We start from the raw sequence: 21,664 nt of genomic DNA, 5'->3' as shown, positions 1-21,664 counted from the left end.
CCTTCAGTCCACAGGCTGACGCTCTATTCACTCAGCCAAACCAGCTAGGGCAATCCAACATTTTGATGTTCTCTGTCCAGCAGCATAAGGACTGTTTGCTGATCTGAAGAGTGAGCCAAGAATCTGAGTTGAATGTTTTTCAAGTTCATGTGCTATGGAAAAAAGTTGCTGCATGGCTGTAGCCCAGCTACATCAAGTAGCCCAATCAATACCCAATCCTGAAATAGTATTAAGGAGGTCCCACATTGACAATGCCCCAGGCATCTGACAATAAAATAAAATAAAATAAAATAAAATAAAATAAAATAAAATAAAATAAAATCCTCTCTGGAGTAAGATAGCATCATAGCATCATCCTCAGCCCGATTATCCTACAAATAATTTTTCAAAAACAATGACCAGCACAGAGGTAATCAGGCTCATAAGCTGGTCTGTCTCTCCCTCTCCCCTCCACTCTCTCTAAAATCAAGAGCTAATAGGAAAACAGACCACTAAAATAGATCCACAGGGCTCCCAGATATTAGAATCAGACATAGATTATGAAGATAATTCTGGTTGTTATATTCAAGATTAAAACCAAGCTTGAAAATTTTGGCAGGAAGGAGGGATATTCAGAAAAGTTATGGAAAGTTTTAAAAAAGAAATAGAAATTTTAGAACTAAAAGAATATATCATGATCAAATTAAAAAACTCCATGGAAGGGTCTAATAGGAAATTAAACACAGCTAAAGAGAGAATTAGTAAAATGGAAGTTCTATGTGTGGTGTAAAAATTTGTGAGGGATGTCTTATTTCACCCCCACAAGTAAACTTACTTTGATAGTGTGTTTTCTCCTCACTTTGTTACATTGTAAACACTTAGTTCTCACAAAAGGCCCTTTTCCCCAACATGATGTTCTTGTGAAAACGCTTTTAAAAAAGAATTAAGTGGTAAAAAAGTGTTTTGCATTTGAGATGAAGCCAAGGAAAAAGAAGAAGAAAAAAAAAATCAATGTGAATACTCCTGGTTAATAGAATCTCTAATACTAGCAGATATTTTAGCATAAAGCCTTGGCCCACTCTAATGCCACTGAGCAATCTTTTCCCTGCATCTCTCTGGAGAATACTGAACTGGGTATTTTCCAGACCACAACACAGACTGTGAGGATACTCCAGGGGTGGGCAAACTTTTTGACTCGAGGGCCACAATGGGTTCTTAAACTGGACCAGAGGGCCGGAACAAAAGCATGGATGGAGTGTTTGTGTGAACTAATATAAATTCAAAGTAAACATCATTACATAAAAGGGTACGGTCTTTTTTTTTTTTAGTTTTATTCATTTCAAATGGGCCAGATCCAGCCCGCGGGCCGTAGTTTGCCCACGGCTGGGATACTCCAACCCCATAGCTAGAGGAAGGAAGTATTGTTAGCAGAGCCACTGATGTACCAGGTGAGAGTCACTAGTGGCTGAGTGATTCTGATAAGGTCATGCATGCTTGCCTATTCCCCACAGACTTGCTCCCTTCTTAGGTGAAGGTGTGAAGTATGTGTGTGTGATCAGTAACTTCCCTTAGTATTGTGTAAGCTTTGACATATAGGACTTAAGTTTTATGGTTAACCTTGAGTTGATATTCTGAATAAAACATTCAAGAGTGCCCAGCTGGTGTGCCCAGTAGTTGAGCTCAGGAAGTCTGGTTCGATTCCAAGTCAGGGCACATGCTCAGGTTTCAGGTTCAGTCCCCTGTGAGGGATGTGCAGAAAGCAGCCGATCAATGATTCTCATCATTGATATTTCTATTTCTCTCTCCCTCTCCCTTCCTCTCTAAAATCAATAAAAATATACTTAAAAAAATTCAAGAGTGAAGTATGAAGAGAAAAACAAGAGATGACTTAAGTGCAAGGTTTGCTGACTTTTCAGCTTCAACAATGGAAGCCAGAAGTAGTAGAATTATCTTTAATGTGTTGGGGAAAAAATTCTACATAGTGAAAAATCTTACATTAAAGCGTATTTTAGAATGTTCTTCAAGTAGAAGAAAAGTTGTCCAAGGGAGGAGATTGGGGATAGAAGAAGAAATGAAATGTTAAATGCAAGGGCAAATCCAAATGAATAGTGACTTTATAAAATAATATATTGTTGGGATTATGATATATATATATATATATATATATATATATATATATATATATATAAAATTCAAAACAATAAATGCACCTTATATGGGAGAGAGTTAAATAGTCTAAATTTCTTGATTTTTCTAGGAGATGAGTAAAGGTAATAATTCCCATTTGATAGTGATAACTCAAGGTAGCATATTATAATTTCTAGAATATAATCACTAAAAATAATAAAAGCCTGAATAACTATCAAACTAATAGAGGAAAAAAATGAAACATAAGCAACTCAACCTTGAACCTTCCTGTATGTTTGGAGTAGCTGCTCCACCCTCTGGGGCATGTCCCATTCTACCAGCCTGTGAGCAGCAGCAGAGAAAAAAGTTATGTATTTTCCTGCCCTGTACACACTTTGAGGTGAGAAAAACATTTTAACCATGAGGGAAATTGTGTACATCCAGGCTGGCCAGTGTGGCAACCAGATCGGTGCCAAGTTCTGGGAGGTGATCAGTGATGAACATGGCATTAATCCCACCAGCACCTACCATGGGGACAGCAACCTGCAGCTGGATCGCATCTCCATGTATTACAATGAAGCCGTGGGTTGAAAATATGCTCCTCTTGCTATCTTGGTGGATCCAAAACCTGGGACCATGGACTCTGTTTGCTCAGGTCCTTCTGGCCAGATCTTCAGAGCACACATTTTTGGTCAGCCTGGAGCAGGCGACGGGGCCCAGGGCCACTACATAGCAGGGGCCGAGTTGGTTGACTCAGTTCAGTATGTGGTGTGGAAGGAAGCGGAGAGCTGTGACTACCTGCAGGGCTCCAGCTGACCCACTCACTGGGCTGGGGCACAGGCTCTGGAATGGGCACCTTCCTCACCAGCAAGATCCATAGAGAGTATCCTGACTGCATCATGAACACCTTCGGTGTGGCACCTTCCCCCAGTGTCCGACACTGATTGAGCCCTACAATGCCACCTCCTTTGTCCATCAGTTGGTAGAGAATACTGATGAGACCTACTGCATTGATAACAAGGCCCTTTACGACATCTGCTTCCACACCCTCAAGCTGACCATGCCAACCTGCCAGGACCCGAACCACCTCACCTCAGCTGCCATGAGCAGTGTCACCACCTGCCTCTGCTTTCCTAGCCAGCTCCCTGCTGACCTCTGCAAGCGGGAAGTCAACACGGTGCCCTTCCCAGGCCTCCACTCCTTCATGCCTGGCTTTGCCTCTCTAACCAGCCATGGAGGCAGCATCGGGCCCTCACTGTACCCAAACTCATCCAGCAGGTATTTAATGCCAAGATCATGATGGCTGCCTGTGACCCCTGCCACGGCCCATACCTCACCATGGCTGCTGTCTTCTGTGGACAGCAGATGAGGGAGGTGGACGAGCAAAGGCTCAATGTACAAAACAAGAATAGCAGCTACTTTGTGGAATGAATCCCCAACAATGTCTTCCTTCTCTGTCCCCCACCCCTCCATTCTCTCTAAAATCAATGGAAAAAATATTGGTTGAGGATTAACAACAACAACAACAAAGTATGAATAGTAAAACAACAATAAATACTTATCTATCAATAATTACTTTAAATGCAAATGGCTTAAATGCTCTAATCAAAAGACTTATGGTAGCTGAATATATAACAAGACTCTTACATATGTTTGTTTTCTACAAGAGACTCACTTCAGATTAAAAGACATGGACTAAAAATAAGGGGATGGAAAAATATATTTTTCATAAAATTATTTTGAACTGAATTATATATAATGAAAAATGTAACAACAAAATTTATAAAGCTAAGGCCGTGCTTGAAGAAAAAATTATAGCCATAATTGCATATTTTAAGGAAGAAAAAGGCTAAAATAAATTAGCTAAGCATTCATTTCTACAGGTTAGGAAAATAAAAGAAACCCAACAAAAGTCGTGGGAGGAAATAATTTAAAAGCATAAATAAATGTAAAAGAAAAAACATAACAGAACCAACAAAGCCAAAACTGAAAATACTAACAAATTGATAAATCCCTAGTGAGAATGAGAAAAGAGAAGGCATGAATAGCAAGTATAAGAAATGAAAAGGGACTTAACTACAAAAATAAGAGGATATTATGAACAACTTTATGCCAATAAATTTGAAAAATTAGGCAAAATGGAAAGATTTATAGAAAAATATAACATGACATAAAAAGAAATAGAAAACCTTAGTCCTATAACTATTCAAGAAATTAAATCTGTAATTTAAAAATGTCTGATAAAAATTCAAGACCCAAATTGCTTCACTAGTGAATTCTACCAAAATTAAAGAAAGAAAAAATACTTATATACCTCTTTGAGAAAGTAGAAAAAGCTTTTCCACCTAACTTTGGGAAACTAGCATAACTTTTATACTAACACCCAACAAAACAGTACTAGAAAAAGAAGACACAGGCCAATTTTATTCATGGATATGAGTGTAATAATCATAAAATAAAACAATGTGGATCAAGCAATATATTAAAGGATAACATACCATGATCAAATTAAATTTATCCTAGGAATGCACATTGATTTAACATTAGAAAATCAATAAATAGAATTCATCACATTAATAAATTAAAAGAAAAGTCATGGTCATGTCAGGTCTTACAGAAAGTGTGTTTGATAAAACTCAACATTCATGTATCATAAAAACTCATAGGAAAGAATGAAACTTCCTGAATCTCATAAAGGATGCCAATAAAAGACTAGAGCTGAAAGCTTTCAGCTTAAGATTTTGGATGAGATAAGGAAGCTCACTACTATAATTTCTAGTTAGCATTTAGCCAGTGTAGTAGGTAAGGAAGTGATATACTGGTAAATGGTATAAGGGTTGGAAGGGGGGAAACCTAAGACAGTCATTATCTATATCCCATATAATAAAGAGGTAATATGCAAATTAACCCTCACGCCCTCACAAGATGGCTGCCTACAACCAGGCTGGCAGGGGCGTTAGTGAGGGGCAACCAGGCCAGCGGGGGGGGGGGGGGCAGTTGGGGGTGACCAGGCCAGCAGAGGGGGCAGTTAGGGGCAATCAGGCCAGCACACAAAGGCAGTGAGGGGCTATCAGGCTGGCAGGGGGGGGGGGGCAGTTAGGGGCGACCAGGCAGTCAGGTGAGCGATTAGGAGCCAGCAGTCCAGGATTGTGAGAGGGATGACTGACTGCTGGTTTAGGCCAGGATTGGGCCTAAACCGGCAGTCAGACATCCTCCAAGGGGTCCCGGATTGGAGAGGGTGCAGGCTGGGCTGAGGGTACCCTTCCCCCCATGCATGAATTTCATGCACCGGGACTCTAATATATCAATATATATATATAAATATATATATAAATAGTATATTATAGTATATATATAAAAGCCTAAGTGACTGGCTGACTGGCTGACCGTCCAACCAGTAGCTATGATGCCTACTGACCACTAGGGGGCAGACACTCAACGCAGGAGCTGCTGAGCTGCAGTGACTTTGCAGCTGTGGTTCTCGGGCGATGCACCAGGAACCAGAGAGGAGGGAGCCTGATTCTGGGGTGCATCACCTGAGAACCGCCCTCTTGCAATCCAGGACCCTTTGGGGGATGTCAGAGAGCCGGTTTCAGCCCAATCCCCATAAGCCAGGCCGAGGGACCCCACCTTTGCACAAGGCCTCTAGTTCTTAGATAAGGATTCTATATGAAGACAATCCAAAAGACTCTACTGATAAATGTTAGAATTAATAAAAGATTTTAACAATGTTACTGGATATAGTATCAATATACAAAGATCAACAGTGTCCCAGCAGTAAACAGAAAAATAAAATTTAAAAATACATTAAAAATAGCTTTAAAAAATATCAGTGCCTAAAGAATAACATTAGAAAAACATGCAAAGACCTCTAAATAGGAAACTAAAAAAATTATTGCAAGAAGTTTTTAAAAGACCCAAATAAATAGAGAGATATAATATATCCATGGATAAGAAGACTTAATAATGTAAGTACATCAACAATAAAACTGATCTAAAATCCTAATAAAAATTTCAAAGGCTTTTAAAAAATAGTATTGAACCCTAGCTGATTTGGCTCAGTGGATAGAATGTCAACCTGTGGACTGACGGGTCCTGGGTTCGATTCCAGTCAAAGGCACATGCCTGGGTTGCAGGCTCAAACCCCATTAGGGGGCATGCAGGAGGCAGCCGATTAATGATTCCCTCTCATCATTGATGTTTCTATCTATCTATTCCACTCCCTTCGTCTCTGAAATCAATAAAAAAAAAACATATATTTTTAAAAAAATAGAGAGAAACCAAGATGGTGGCATAGGTAAACACCTGAAATTGCTGCCTCGCACAACCACTTCAAAAATACAACTAAAAAACAAAACGGACATTATCCAGAACCACAGGAAGGCTGGCTGAGTGAAAATTCTACAACTAGAAGGAAAGAGAAAAGCACACTGAGACTCAGAGGAGGTGCGGAAGTAAAGTGCAGAGGTATGGAGGCGCACATGAAAAGGGCTGGCAACTGAGGACTTGGGTGTCTTTTTCAATTGGGAGGGAGATACAAGCTCCCGACTGCTCTGAAATCCAGTTCCGGGCAAGTCTCTGGGGACCCAGACTCATACAGGGAGAAACTGGACTGTCTGGCAGCGGGCAGAACTCGAGAGCGGCTTTCCCTCAGAGGTGCTTGCAGCGATTACTGGGACACTGAGACCCGGGGCCTCTTAGGGCAGGACTGAGGATCAGCCATAGCTGTTTGCTCCACCCTGTTGGTCCCCTGAGACCCCGCCCCACCCAGGCTGTGCGCAGAGACTTTTGCATATGAATGGCCTGACCCTTTGCAATCTAAAATTACCTAACAAACTGCAGCTGGGTCAGAGAGACTCAGAACATCCAAAAGAAGGCCCAAGGCCCCACAGCAGCTTGCATTGCTTCACAGTTGGGCCTCATCTGGGCACCTCCAAACCCCAAACAAAGAAGAGGAATCTGCAGATCTCTCCATAGCTCCTGCTGGGTAGCCTCAAGCAGAGGCTAAATTAGCACATCCTTAGAGATCCAAGAGCCAGTGTACCTAGTGGTCAGAGTGGGACCATCCAGATTACAACTCCTCAGACCCATAAGGGACACACTCAGGGGGCAGACTCAGTGAGCACCAAAGCCCCACTGAAGCAAGTCTTGCCCCAGAAGGGTGTCTCCAGCACAGAAGTTCTCCCATGTAGACACAGCTGATTCTCACAGCCAATTGGCCTGGAGGTCAATTCCTCCCAGTGATACCAACTACAATCAAGGCTTAACTACAACAAGACTGTGCACACAGCCCACAAAGGGGTGCACCAAGAGTGTCCACCTCAGGTAATTGGGGAGGCTGAACAACTGGGCCCAATAGGACACCTAGAACAGAAAGCCACTCTATCAACACAGGGAAGCATAAAAAATGCGGAGACAAAGAAAAAGGACATAAATGACAGAAATGGAGGAAAGCAAACTACTGGATATAGAGTTCAAAACCACGGTTATAAGGTTTTTCAAGAATTTTCTAGAAACCACCAATAAATTTAGTGAGACCCTCAATAAATCTAGTGAGACCCTCGAGGATATGAAAAAGGACCAAATAGAAATTAAGCATACACTGACTGAAATAAAGAATATTATACAGAGATCCAACAGCAGACTAGAGGATCCCAAGAATCAAGTCAAAGTTTTGAAATACGAAGAAGTAAAAAACACCCAACCAGAAAAGCAAAAAGAAAAAAGAATCCAAAAATATGAAGATAGTGTAAGGAGCCTCTGGGATAACTTTAAGCGAACCAACATCCGAATTATGGGGGTGCCAGAAGAAGAGAGAGAGCAAGATATTGAAAATCTATTTGAAGAAATCATGACAGAAAACTTCCCCTACCTGGTGAAAGAAATAGACTTACAAGTCCAGGAAGCACAGAGAACCCCAAACAAAAGCAATCCAAAGAGGACCACACCAAGACACATCATAATTAAAATGCCAAGAGCAAAAGACAAAGAGAGAATCTTAAAAGCAGCAAGAGAAAAACAGTTACCTACAAGGGAGTACCCATACAATTGTCAGCTGATTTCTCAACAGAAACTTTGCAGGCCAGAAGGGAGTGGCAAGAAATATTCAAAGTGATGAATACCAAGAACCAACAAGCAAGATTACTTTACCCAGCAAAGCTATCATTCAGAACTGAAGGTCAGATAAAGAGCTTCACAGATAAGAGAAAGCTAAAGGAGTTCATCACCACCAAACCAGTATTATATGAAATGCTGAAAGGTATTCTTTAAGAAGAGGAAGAAGAAGAAAAAGGTAAAGGTAAAAATTATGAACAACAAATATACATATATCAACAAATGAATCTAAAAATCAAGTGAATAAAAAATCTGATGAACAGAATAAACTGGTGAATATAGGGGCAAATAAAGGGAGTGGACTGACAATTCTCGGGGGGAAAGGGGTGTGTGGGGTGCAGGAAGAGACTGGACAAAAATCCTATACCTATGGATGAGGACAGTGGGGGAGGGGGAAGGGCAGAGGGTGGGGTGGGAACCAGGAGGAGGGGAGTTATGGGGGGAAAAAAGAGGAACAACTGTAATAATCTGAATAATAAAGATAAAAAAATAGAACTTGACAAACTGTTTACAAAAAAATGGAAATGATTCAAAAGTCTACCAACAATAGAATGGATAAATAAATTGTGGCATATCTAGAAGATGGAGTGAAAATAAGTTAACTATGTGCAACAATATGAATGACTCTTGAAAAGAAGCCAGATGCACGCATATGAACACACACAGCCACAGGATTTAAAAATGTATGTGTTGATGAGAAATTATAGGTAGTGATTAAAAAGTTGGATGGGCCCTAGCCAGTTTGGCTCAGTGGATAGAGAGTTGGCCCTGGGACCGAAGGTCCCGGGTTCAATTCTGGTCAAGGGCAAATACCTAGGATCCAAGTGTGAGTGGCAGGCAACCAATGGGTGTGTCTCTCTCACATCGATGTCTCTCTCTCTCTCTCTCTCTCCCTCCCTCCCTCCCTCCCTCCCATCCTCCCTCCCTCCCTCCCATCCTCCCTCCCTCCTTTTCTTCCACTCTTCTCTAAAAATCAATGAAAAAATATCCTCAGGTGAGGATCAACAACAACAACAACAAAAGCCGGATAGGAGTGGAGAAGATTTGAACAGGAAAGGGCACACAGTAGGTTCTGGGGTGCCAACAGTGTTCTATTTCTTGACTTCGGTAGTGGTTGTACAGGTATTTGCTTCATAACCAACCAGTGGGTAGTACTTTTCTGTTCTGTGCACTTTCCCGTATGGGTGCCATGTTTCACAATGGCTTTTGAAAGACAAAGAATGTTTGCTTTCCACACTTAGAACCACGGTGTCTTAAGCCTTCATCAGAGAGACAAAACGAAAGAGAATGTAAAAGAAACAGCTGTTTAATGAACTGTAGCGTGACAAAGTCCATAGGGAAGGTAGCGGCTTGGACTGAGTCTAGGAAAAAGACTGCCAAAGGCTAAGAATTTGCTGTTGTTTATTCAGCACTAACAATGGCAGAGGGACACTGTGACTGGAGGATCACCAGCCAGGAACAGGGATGACGCCTTGTTCCACCTCAGCCGGACAAAACAAACAGAATTACTGGCTCCCTGTGCTCTGCCTCTGGGCATGCTAAGAAGCCTTCACATGACTAATTTGGTTTCTTGAGTATTTACTAGTAGAGACCAATACAGTATTTATTCCTCTTGCTCTTCAAAAGGCACCATTAAAAAAATGAATTAAAGGCATGAATATTCAGATTTCAGGAGAAATATACTTCTGTTATATATTAATAAAACGATACTCTGATTTAACTGTTTACTCTCTACAGGCTTGTACAGTATGTTGTAATTCCCTAGGAAATTATAGCCTTTGGGTGATCTGATAAAATTGAGTTCTTGAACCTGTAAAGCAGAAGCTCAGACCTTAGTCCCAGCTTTTACCCGTCAAAGTCTCACAAGAGACTCAGGTGAACTCTTAGCCAGCTTATCTCATCTCATCAAAACCGCCTGGATGCCCTAGCTGGTTTGGCTCACTGGATAGAGCGTCGGCCTGGGGACTGAAGAGTCCCAGGTTCGATTCTGGTCAAGGGCATGTACATTGGTTGCAGGCACATCCCCCACTAGGCAGCTGATCGATGCTTCTCTCTCATCGATGTTTCTAACTCTCTATCCCTCTTCCTTCCTCTCTGTAAAAAGTCAATAAAATATATTAAAAAAAAAAACAAAAACAAAAACGCCTGGTTATCACCAAGGGTATGTCTGGGAGGAGGCCCCTGCCTGGGGAGAATTTTGACTTGGAAATAATCTCTGTGGGGAGGACTTCCCTAACCCTCACATTTTATTTAAGAAGGAAGTTGGGCTCGGTAATAAAGACATTATAAAAAAGAAACCTACAGACTCATATCCCTCATGAACACTAATACAAATATCCTCAAGAGAACGATAGCAAATAAAATCTAGAAATATATTCAAAGAATCATGACCATGTGGGGTTTATCCCAGGAATATAAGGCTAGTTCAACATTTGAAAAGCAATTAATATAACCCATAGCAATAGAATTAAAGAGAGAAATCATATGATCATCTCAATACTATAGAGTCAGAGAAAAGCATTTAATAAGATTCAACATCCATTCATGAGAAAAATTCCCAGCAAACTAAGAATAGAAGGAACTTCCTCAAAAGGATAAACCTACAGTGAACATAAAATTTAAGGGTGAAAGACTGAATCTTTTTTTCCTACAACTTGGATCAGGGTGAGGTTGTTCACTTTAATTACTTCTTGTCAATGTTGCAAGTCCTAGCCATTACAATAGGCATGAAAAATCAATACTATAAATTCAAATTGGTAAGAAAGTCACAAAGCTAATACAGAGAGGTCCTGTATATATTTTACCCAGTTTTCCCCAATGGTAACATTTTATACAACATATAAAAACCAGGAAGCTGGCATTGGTATAATGTTAGTAAACTGATTTTTGACCAATGTACCAAGGCAATTCAATGGAGCAATTCATTTGTGCTTTCAACAAATAGTGCTGGATCAACTAGCTATCAGAATGGAAAGAATAAAGCTGACACAAAAATTAATTTAAAATGGATTATAGACATAAACATAAAAGCTAAAACTATATAACTTATAGGAAAAAATCTTCATGACCTTGGGGTTAATAAAGATTTCTTAGGACACAAGAAAGCACTCACTATAAAATAATAAAAATGATAAAATAGACTTAAAATTTTAACCTCTTGCTCTTCAAAAGGCACCATTAAAAAAATGAAAAGGCACCTGGGCTGCAGACTGAAGGGTCCCGGGTTCGATTCCAGTCAAGGGCACATGCCTGGTTTGCAGTCTCAATTCCCAGTAGGGGGCATGCAGGAGGCAGCCAATCAATGATTCTCTCTCATCATGGATGTTTCTCTCTCTCCCCTTCCTTCCTCTTTGAAATCAATAAAAAACTATTAAAAATAAAAACAAAAGGCAAGCCATAAACTGGGAGAAAAAATTTCTAACACATATATCTAACAGAGGAATAGTGTCCAGAGTGTATAAAATCCTTTGTAACTCAAAGTATGAACAACCCAATTAGAAAATGAACAAAAGTTAATAGGTATGGGGTTTCTTTTTGGAGTAATGAAAATGTTCTGGAATTAGCAGTGAAATACTAAAAAACACTGAAAAGTACACTTTAAAATGGTGAATTTTGTTATGTGAAGTATATCTCAATTTTAAAAAAGCACTCTAGAGTTCCAAAATGGCGACCAGCAGGAAGGTAGGGAGGGAGAGAGTGTGAGAGCGCAAGGAAGTGATAGAGGAGTGTGTGGACGCGTGTGGTGTGTGTGTATGAGCTAGGGACAGTTAGATTCTGCAGGTCTTCTAAGGGGCTGCTAAACCGGGCAGTCTTAGGCGGCGGAGTCCCGCTCCCTGTGCGGACACTCCTGGGCGGCCAGCACAGGCACAGCGACCACGTCATCTTGGGAAACAGAGCTGCTTGAGACTAGGATCCTGGCCTCAGCACCACCCAGTCTGATCTCAGATGCATACCAGGACCCTGCAGCCACCAGGGACAGAAACCTGTGACCACAGCTATAGACCTGCAGACACCAAAAGTTCAGAAATCCCTCCAGGCAGATCCGTGAGTAACAGAGCCCATCCCCCCTTCCCGCAGGCTTTCGGGCAGCGCCAGAGTAACTAACTGATAGACCCACCCCTTGCCGGGGCCTCAGCGCTCCAGGAACTTTAGCCTGGAAGTGCGAGAGCACCTTGGAACTGATCCTACGTGCACTGCCAATTTCTGAGCCCTGGGCTGGAAGCAAACGCGCGAACTCCAGGAACTGAGCCTAGGTGCACTGCTGGCTTCTGAGCCCTGGGCTGGGAGCAATCGTGCGAACATCGGGAATTTGTCCCACATATCACAGGCCCAGGGACCCCGATTCTCTGGGCAGGTGGCAGCACCAAACACCAGTGACTTGTCTGTGTTTCTTTTCATCTGCGCCTGAGATCCTGATTTCCTGTGCATTCATACTAAGAGCCAGTGACTCCAATTCCTGGTGCAAGGGCACACAGGGACCCTGATTCTCAAGGCAAGGTCGCAAGCAACAGAAACTCTGATACTGGATTATGGGGAACTCTGACTCCTGGCGAACGCTAGGGGGCTCTGGTTTTCAACACACTTCAGGGGGGTCTCTGTTTCAGCACGGTGCAGGCAGGGTCCCTGATTCTAAGGGCGCGTACGAGGCCACATTGAGCGCTGACAACACTGACTCTGAGCGAGCCTGGTTCCCACCAACCCACAACAACCACACATCTTAGTGTCAGAGCTCTTCAGTGACACTAGGGTGGTGGGAGGCTCCCACTGCACAAGGCCCAGGCCCACGCAACTCGATGTTTGAACCATCGGGAGATAATCAGAATGAAGAGACGAAACAACACCCAGAGAAAAGACAATGAGGAGTCACCAAGGAAGGACATTAATGAAGTTGAAGCATGCAACATGACAGAAAAAGAATTCAGAATAATGGTTGTACAATTCATTCACCGGATGGATGAGAAAATCAACAACCTATGCAAGAATCAGGAAGAAATGAAAAGTGATATAGCTACAATCAAAAACACCATGGAAAGTTTCAACAGCAGACTAAAAGAAGCAGAGGACCGAATTAGTGAATTAGAAGATAAGGCAGAGAAACAAGCTCAATCTGAACAGCAACTGGAGAAAAGAATTAAAAAGCAGGAGGAGAGCCTAAGGGAGCTTCGGGACAACATGAAATGAAGTAACATACGCATAATAGGGCTGCAAGAAGGACAAGAAGAGCAGCAAGGAATAGAAAATCTATTTGAAGAAATAATGTCAGAAAACTTCCCAGATATGGGGAAGAAAAAAGTTACACAAGTACAGAGAGTCCCAGGCAAGATGAACCCCAAAAGACCCACACCAAGACACATCATAATAACGATGGCAAATGTACAAGACAAAGACAGAATCTTAAAGGCTGCAAGAGAGAAACAGAGAGTTACCTACAAAGGATCCCCCATCAGATTATCAAATGATTTCTCAACAGAAACACATCAGGCCAGAAAAGAATGGACAGAAATTTACAAAGTGATGCAAAGCAAAGGACTGAATCCAAGAATACTCTATCCAGCAAGGCTATCATTCAAAATTGAAGGGGAAATAAGGAGCTTCACAGACAAAAAAAGGCTAAGGGAGTTTATCACCACCAAGCCAGCAATGCAAGAAATGCTAAAGGGAATGGTATAAAAAGAAGAACTACAAAGCCCAGAAAGAAAACAGCCACACAAAAAAAATAGAAATGGCTACAAACAAGTACCTTTCAATAATAACTTTAAACGTAAATGGACTAAATGCTCCAAACAAAAGACATCAAGTGGCTGAATGGATAAAAAAACATGACCCATATATTTGCTGTCTACAAGAGACCCACCTCATTAGAAGGGACTCACACAGACTGAAAGTGAAGGGATGGAAAAATATCTTTCAGGCAAATGGAAATGAAAAAAAAGCTGGGGTAGCAATACTTATATCAGACAAAATAGACCTCAAAGTGAAGGTCATAACAAGAGATAAGAAAGGCCACTTCATAATACTAAAGGGATCAATACAACAAGAGGATATAACCCTAATAAACATATATGCACCCAATGCAGGAGCACCCACATACATAAGAAAACTCCTGGAAGATATCAAAGGAGAGATCGACAACAATACAATCATAGTAGGGGACTTTAATACACCACTGACATCACTGGATAAATCCACTAGACAAAAACTCAGCAAAGAAACAGCAATCCTAAATGACTCACTAGATCAGATGGACTTAATTGACATCTTCAGAACACTTCACCCCAAAGCCACAAAATATACGTTCATCTCAAGTGCTCATGGGACGTCTTCAAAAATAGCCCACATATTGGGTCACAAACAAAGTCTCCCCAAATTCAAGAAGATTGAAATCATACCAAGCATCTTCTCAGACCACAAGGCCATAATATTAGAAATAAACTACAACAAAAACAACTCAAAATACTCAAACACTTGGAAGCTGAACAGCACGTTATTAAATATTGATTGGGTTACCAATGAGATCAAAGAAGAAATTAAAAACATCCTGGAAACTAATGACAATGAAAACACAACAATCCAAAACCTTTGGAACGCAATGAAAGCAGTCCTGAGAGGGAAGTTTATAGCTCTACAGGCCTATCTCAACAAACAAGAAAAAATGGTAGTAAATCATCTAAATCTACAGCTCAATGAATTAGAAAGAGAGCAACAAGAAAAGCCCAGAGTGAGCAGAAGGAAGGAGATAATAAAGATTAGAGCAGAAATAAATGACATAGAGACCAAAAAAACAATACAGAAAATCAATGAAACAAAGAGCTGGTTCTTTGAAAGGATAAACAAGATTGACAAACCTCTAGCCAGGCTCACCAAGAAGCAAAGAGAAAGGACCCAAATCAACAAAATCAGAAATGATAGAGGCGAAAAAACAACAGATCCCACAGAAATACAAATGATTGTTAATAAATACTATGGACAACTCTACTCCAACAAACTAGACAACTTGGAGGAAATGGACATATTCCTAGAAAAATACAACATTCCAAAACTTGATCAGGAAGAATCTAAAAATCTCAATAGGCCAATAACTATGGAAGAATTTGAAGCAGTCATCAAAAAGCTTCCAGCAAACAAAAGCCCAGGACCAGATGGCTTCACAGGGGAGTTTTACCAAACATTCAAGAAAGAACTAAAACCTATCCTCCTCAGACTACTACAAAAAATCCAAGAGGAAGGAACACTTCCAAGCTCATTCTATGAAGCCAGCATCACCCTAATACCAAAACCAGGTAAAGACAACACAATGAAAGAGAATTACAGGCCAATATCCCTCATGAACATAGATGCCAAAATCCTCAACAAAATCTTAGCAAATCGGATCCAGCAGTACATCAGAAAGATCATACACCACGACCAAGTAGGATTTATCCCAGGGATGCAAGGATGGTACAATATCTGCAAATCAATAAACGTGATACATCACATAAATAAATTGAAAGAAAAAAACCACATAGTCATATCAATTGATGCAGAAAAAGCGTTTGACAAAATTCAACACCCATTTTTGATAAAAACTCTCAGCAAGGTGGGAATTGACATAATAACATAATAAAAACCATATATGACAAACCCACAGCCAACATCATACTCAATGGACAAAAACTAACACCATTTCCCCTAAGAACAGGAACAAGACAGGGATGCCCACTCTCACCACTCCTATTCGACATAGTACTGGAAGTGTTAGCCATTGCAATTAGGCAAGAAGAAGAAATAAAAGGCATCCAAATTGGAAAAGAAGAAGTAAAACTGTCCTTATTTGCAGATGACATGATATTATACATACAAAACCCTAAAGACTCCATCAATAAACTATTAGACTTAATAAAAGAATTCAGCAATGTAGCAGGATACAAAATTAATGCCAAGAAATCTATGGCATTTCTATACACCAATAGTAAATGTGCAGAAAGAGAGACTAAAAAAGCAATCCCATTTACCATCGCACCAAAAAAATTAAGCTACCTAGGAATAAACTTAACTAAAGAGGTAAAAGACCTCTTCTCAGAAAACTACAGGACATTGGAAAAAGAGATAGAGGAAGACATAAAGAGATGGAAGAACATACCATGTTCTTGGATTGGTAGAATCAACATCATTAAAATGTCCATACTGCCCAAAGCAATCTATAAATTCAACGCACTTCCCATTAAAATACCAATGGCATATTTCACAGACCTAGAACGTACTCTCCAAAAATTCATCTGGAATGAAAAATGACCCCGAATAGCTGCAGCGATCCTGAGAAAGAACAAAGTAGGTGGGATCTCAATACCAGATATCAAGCTGTATTACAAAGCCACTGTTCTCAAAACTGCCTGGTACTGGCACAAGAACAGATATATAGATCAATGGAATAGAATAGAGAGCCCAGAAATCAGCCCCAACCAATATGCTCAATTAATATTTGACAAAGGAGGCAAGAACATACAATGGAGTCAAGATAGTCTCTTCAATAAATGGTGTTGGGAAAATTGGACAGATACATGCAAGAAAATGAAACTGGACCACCAACTTACACCATACACAAAAATAAACTCAAAATGGATAAAGGACTTAAATATACGACGGGAAACCATACAAATACTAGAAGAATCCAAAGGCAACAAAATCTCAGACATATGCCGAAGCAATTTCTTCACCGATACAGCTCCTAGGACATTGGAAACTAAAGAGAAAATAAATAAATGGGACTACATCAAAATAAAAAGCTTCTGCACAGCAAAAGAAACTATCAACAAAACAACAAGAAAACCCACTGTGTGGGAAAACATATTTGCCAATGTCATATCTGATAAGGGCCTAATCTCCAAAATTTATAGGGAACTCATACAACTTAACAAAAGGAAGATAAACAATCCAATCAAAAAATGGGCAAAGGACCTAAATAGACACCTTTCAAAAGAGGACATTCAGAAAGCCAAGAGACATATGAAAACATGCTCAAAGTCATTAATCATCCGAGAAATGCAAATCAAAACAACAATGAGGTACCATCTCACACCTGTCAGACTGGCTATCATCAACAAATCAACAAACGACAAGTGCTGGAGAGGATGTGGAGAAAAAGGAACACTTGTGCACTGCTGGTGGGAATGCAGACTGGTGCAGCCACTATGGAAGACAGTATGGAGTTTCCTCAAAAAACTACAAATGGAACTCCCATTTGACCCTGTGATCCCACTTCTAGGACTATATCCCAGGAAACCAGAAACACCAATCAGAAAGGATATATGCACCCCTATGTTCATAGCAGCACAATTCACCATAGCTAAGATCTGGAAACAGCCTAAGTGCCCATCAGTAGATGAATGGATTAGAAAACTGTGGTACATCTACACGATGGAATACTATGCTGCTATAAAAAAGAAGGAACTCTTACCATTTGCAACGTCATGGATGGAACTGGAGAGCATTATGCCAAGTGAAATAAGCCAGTCAATGAAGGAAAAATACCACATGATGTCACTCATTTCTGGATAATAAAGACCATTATAAACTTATGAACAAAAATAGATACAGAGGCAGAGCTGCCTCAAACAGACTGTCAAACTACAGCAGGAAGGCCGGGGAGGGTGGGAGGGCAGGAGGGGGGTGGGTAAGAGATCAACCAAAGGACTTGTATGCATGCATATAAGCATAACCAATGGACATAAGACACTGGGGGGTAGGGGAGGCCAGGGGATTGTCAAGGGTGGGGGGAAAAAAAAGGAGACATATGTAATACTTTTTGTAATACTTTAAGCAATAAAAAAAACAAACAAAAAAAAACACCCTAAAAATGGGCAAGAAACTTGAACAGACAATCCCCAAAAGAAGAAATATGAATAGCTAATATGCATATGAGAAGACGTTTAAGGTAATTAGTCATTAGGACTAGGGAAATGTAAATTAAAACCACAATGAGTACCTCTTCACACCCACTAGAATGATTAAAAGTTTTTAAAAATTACAATCCCAAGTGGTAGATGATGTGTAGTGGCGGCAACTCTCCAGCACAGTTAGTAGGAATGTAAACTGGTACAACCCCTTGAACAGTTTGGAGTTTCTTATAATATTAAACACACCCATCCATGACCAGCAATTCCACTACTAGGTATTTACCCAAGAGAAATAAAAATATGTTCTGCAGAGAGATTTGTACACAAATGTTCACAGCAGCATTATTCATAATAGCTGAATAGTGGAAACAGCCCAAAAGGCCATCAACTGAAGAACGGATAAGCTAATTGTGATATAGCCATACAACAGGATTCTATCCTATCTAATAAAAGAGAAACATGGTAATTGGCGTAAGACCGCTACCCTTCCCATTGGCTAATCAGGGTGATATGCAAATTAACTGTCAGCCAAGATGGCAGCCGGCAGCCAGGCAGCTTGAAACTAACATGAGGCTTGCTTGCTTCAGTGACGGAGGACTCCAACGTTCCCCGCCTGCCGCTGCAGGCCTGTGAGCTGCAAGCAACTATATAACAAACACAGAAGCTAAACAAAAGCCCAGAAACCTGCAGGGCTTCAGCCAGCAGGATCGCAACATTGTAAGCAAAGGCCAGAAATCTACTTTCAGCAGCGGAGGCCTAAGAGCTGGAGCCAAGCCTCAAAGCTAAAGCTGGCCCAGAATAAAAAGAAAAAAAAGAAAAAAAGGAGCAGTTGGGAGCTTCAGTCACCCCCAGCCTGAAAACAGCCCTCAGCTCCTCACCCAGACTGGCCAGGCACCCCAAGGGGGACCCCCACCCTGAAGGGTGTGTGACCAGCTGCAAACAGCCATCATCCCTCACCCAGGCTGTCCAGGCACCCCAGTGGGGACCCCCACCCTGATCCAGGACACCCTTCAGGGCAAACCAGCTGGCACCCACCCATGCACCAGGCCTCTACCCTATATAGTAAAAGGGTAATATGCCTCCCAGCACCAGGATCAGCAGAGCCGCGAGGCCTCCCGGCACCAGGATCAGCATGACAGGGGGCAGCGCCCAAACCCCCTGATCGCCCTGCGGCTCTGTGTGTGACAGGGTGTGGCGCCCCAAACCCCTGATGGGCCCTGCTCTGTGAGTGACAGGGGGAAATGCCCCAACCCCCTGATTGGCCCTGCTCTGTGCATGATAGGGGGTGGCGCCGCAACCTCCCCATCAACCCTGCCTTGAGTGTGACAGGGGATGGTGCCCCAACCCCCCAATCGGCCCTACCTTGAGCATGACTGAGGGTGGAATCAACCTCCCGATCACCCTGCTCTGTGTATGACAGGGGGCAGTGCCCCAACTCCCCAATCGGCCCTGCTCTGAGCCCGACCAGGGGCTGCACCTAGGGATTGGGCCTGCCCTCTGCCACCCGGGAGCAGGCCTAAGCCAGCAGGTCGTTATCTCCCGAGGGGTCCCAGACTGCGAGAGGGCACAGGCTGGGCTGAGGGACCCCCCCTTCCCCCCGAGTGCACAAATTTTTGTGCACTGGGCCTCTAGTTTAGCAATAAAAAGGAAAGAATGGTTGGTACAGGAAAAACATGACTGGATTTCAGAGACATTATGTTGAACAAAAGAAGCCAGACCCAAAAGAGTATGCAATGAATGATTCCAGTTATACAAAGTTCTAGAACAGGCAATAGGAATCAGATCAGTAGTTGGTTGGAGCAGAGGTAGGGGTTGGGGAATTGACTATATGGGAGATGAGGGAACTTTCTGGATAGATGATGTTCTATATCCTGATTGTAATCGTAGTTCTGTGAGGGCACACATTTGCCAAACTCATCAGACTGTAGAGTTAAAATCGATGCATTTTAATATATATCAGTTATATCTCAGCAAACTTAAACAAATTTAAAAGAGCATGAGATCTGGAAACAAACTACCTGGGGTTGAGTCTTCTGTCCTGGCTCCACCGTTTAAAAGCTGTATGACTTGGACAAGTCACCTATCCTTTTTAAACCTCAGTTTCCTCATCTGAAGAATGGGGATGCCACTCAGATTCGAGAGAGGGAATACACTGTTGTATCCAGGTGTTGTGTGTGTGTGTCAAAAACGGCTCTGTGCTATGTGCCAGGCACTGGGCCGAGCAGTTTGCACAAAAGGGCAACCAATTGGATGGGAAAAAAGATGGGCATGGTGGGTTCCTCGGCTCCTTCTTTTTACCCTTGAACTCCAGGAGTGGGGGTATGGTGGGGAATGTATTTGTTTGCTAGGGCTGCCACACAAATTACTGCAAGTGGAGGGCTTTAAACAACAGAAATTTATCATCTCAGTTCTGGGGGCTGGAAGTTCAAGGTGAAGGTTTGGTTTTTTCCAAGGCATCTTCCCTCGGCTCATAGATGGCTCTTCTTGCTGTGTACACACATGGTCTTTCTTCTGTTTGAGTCTCTCTCTTCTAAGGACCCACGTCAGATTGGATTAGGGCCCACCTTAAGGGCCTCCTTTTAAATCAATCACCTACTTAAAGACCCTATCTCTAAGTGTAGCCACAATCTGAGATCTAGGGGGTTAGGACTTCAATGTATGAATTTGGGGCAGGGGCATAACATGATGAATCCAGATTTGATCTAGTGAGTAGAGAGGTAGCTCAGAACAGTCGACAGATCAGATCAGTTGTCTGTTTTGCCATCTTATAGCTACAGGACCTTGCCTGTGACACTTATCTACAAACTTGACCACATTAAAAGGAGATATAGTCTCATAGGGTTATTGGGAAGAGCACATTAACATGGGATTAACTAGATTAGGCCATGCCTGTGCCCTGGAATAACACAACAGTTGAGATGATGGGTTAATTATCTCAAAATAAAAAGTTTAAAAGAGTGACAGCAGGCCTGGATATCTGCCTATGAAGAAGCTCCAAGATACATAACTGAATTAGCAAAGCAGATTTCAATTCAGGCTCCAGAGTCACTGGGGATTCTAACGGAATTGTTCTAACTGAATTAATTGGTGTTTGTGTTTAAAAACAAACTGAAAACAAAGATTTTTCTCATCTGCAGCCCAGGGCTAAAAACAATTGATAATAATAAGGGCTACGCTATTATTTTGTCTTTAATGTAGCAGCCGCTATTCTAAGCACTTTGTGTATATTAACTCACTGAATCCTCACAACCACCCCATTTTACAGCCGAGAAAAGTGAGCCACAGGTTAAGAAGCTTATTGGTAATCACACGACCTAATGGATGGTGGAGGTGAGATTTGAACCCAGAGTGGTTCCAAAAATCTAGCAGCATTCCATGCGGTGGGGGAAGGAGAAGAGAGGCATTTAGGAATTTCCCATTTGCGTCTACAGGGAAGGGGACCAGCAATCCAATGAGTAGCCAGGGTTGGAAATTTAGAACCACTTTCCCAACTGCCTGATAGAAACCTCCCCGGGAATTCTTTGAGTGAGAGATTCCTGAACACATTATCTGGGGAGTCTGATTCCTGCGTC

At 41.7% G+C, this 21,664-nt stretch overlaps 1 pseudogene across 1 annotated transcript; it reads left to right on the top strand.

The window, feature by feature from the left end:
• Positions 1–2,526: 2,526 nt before the first annotated feature.
• LOC308518557 (tubulin beta-5 chain-like) lies at positions 2,527–3,588 on the top strand (annotated as a pseudogene). The gene has a single exon. The product of its transcript is annotated as a tubulin beta-5 chain-like (transcript).
• Positions 3,589–21,664: the final 18,076 nt, after the last annotated feature.

Source organism: Myotis nattereri (assembly GCF_964212035.1).
Source record: "Myotis nattereri genome assembly, chromosome: 4".
Taxonomy (NCBI): Eukaryota; Metazoa; Chordata; class Mammalia; order Chiroptera; family Vespertilionidae; genus Myotis; species Myotis nattereri.
This window is presented reverse-complemented; position numbering and strand designations above follow the sequence as displayed.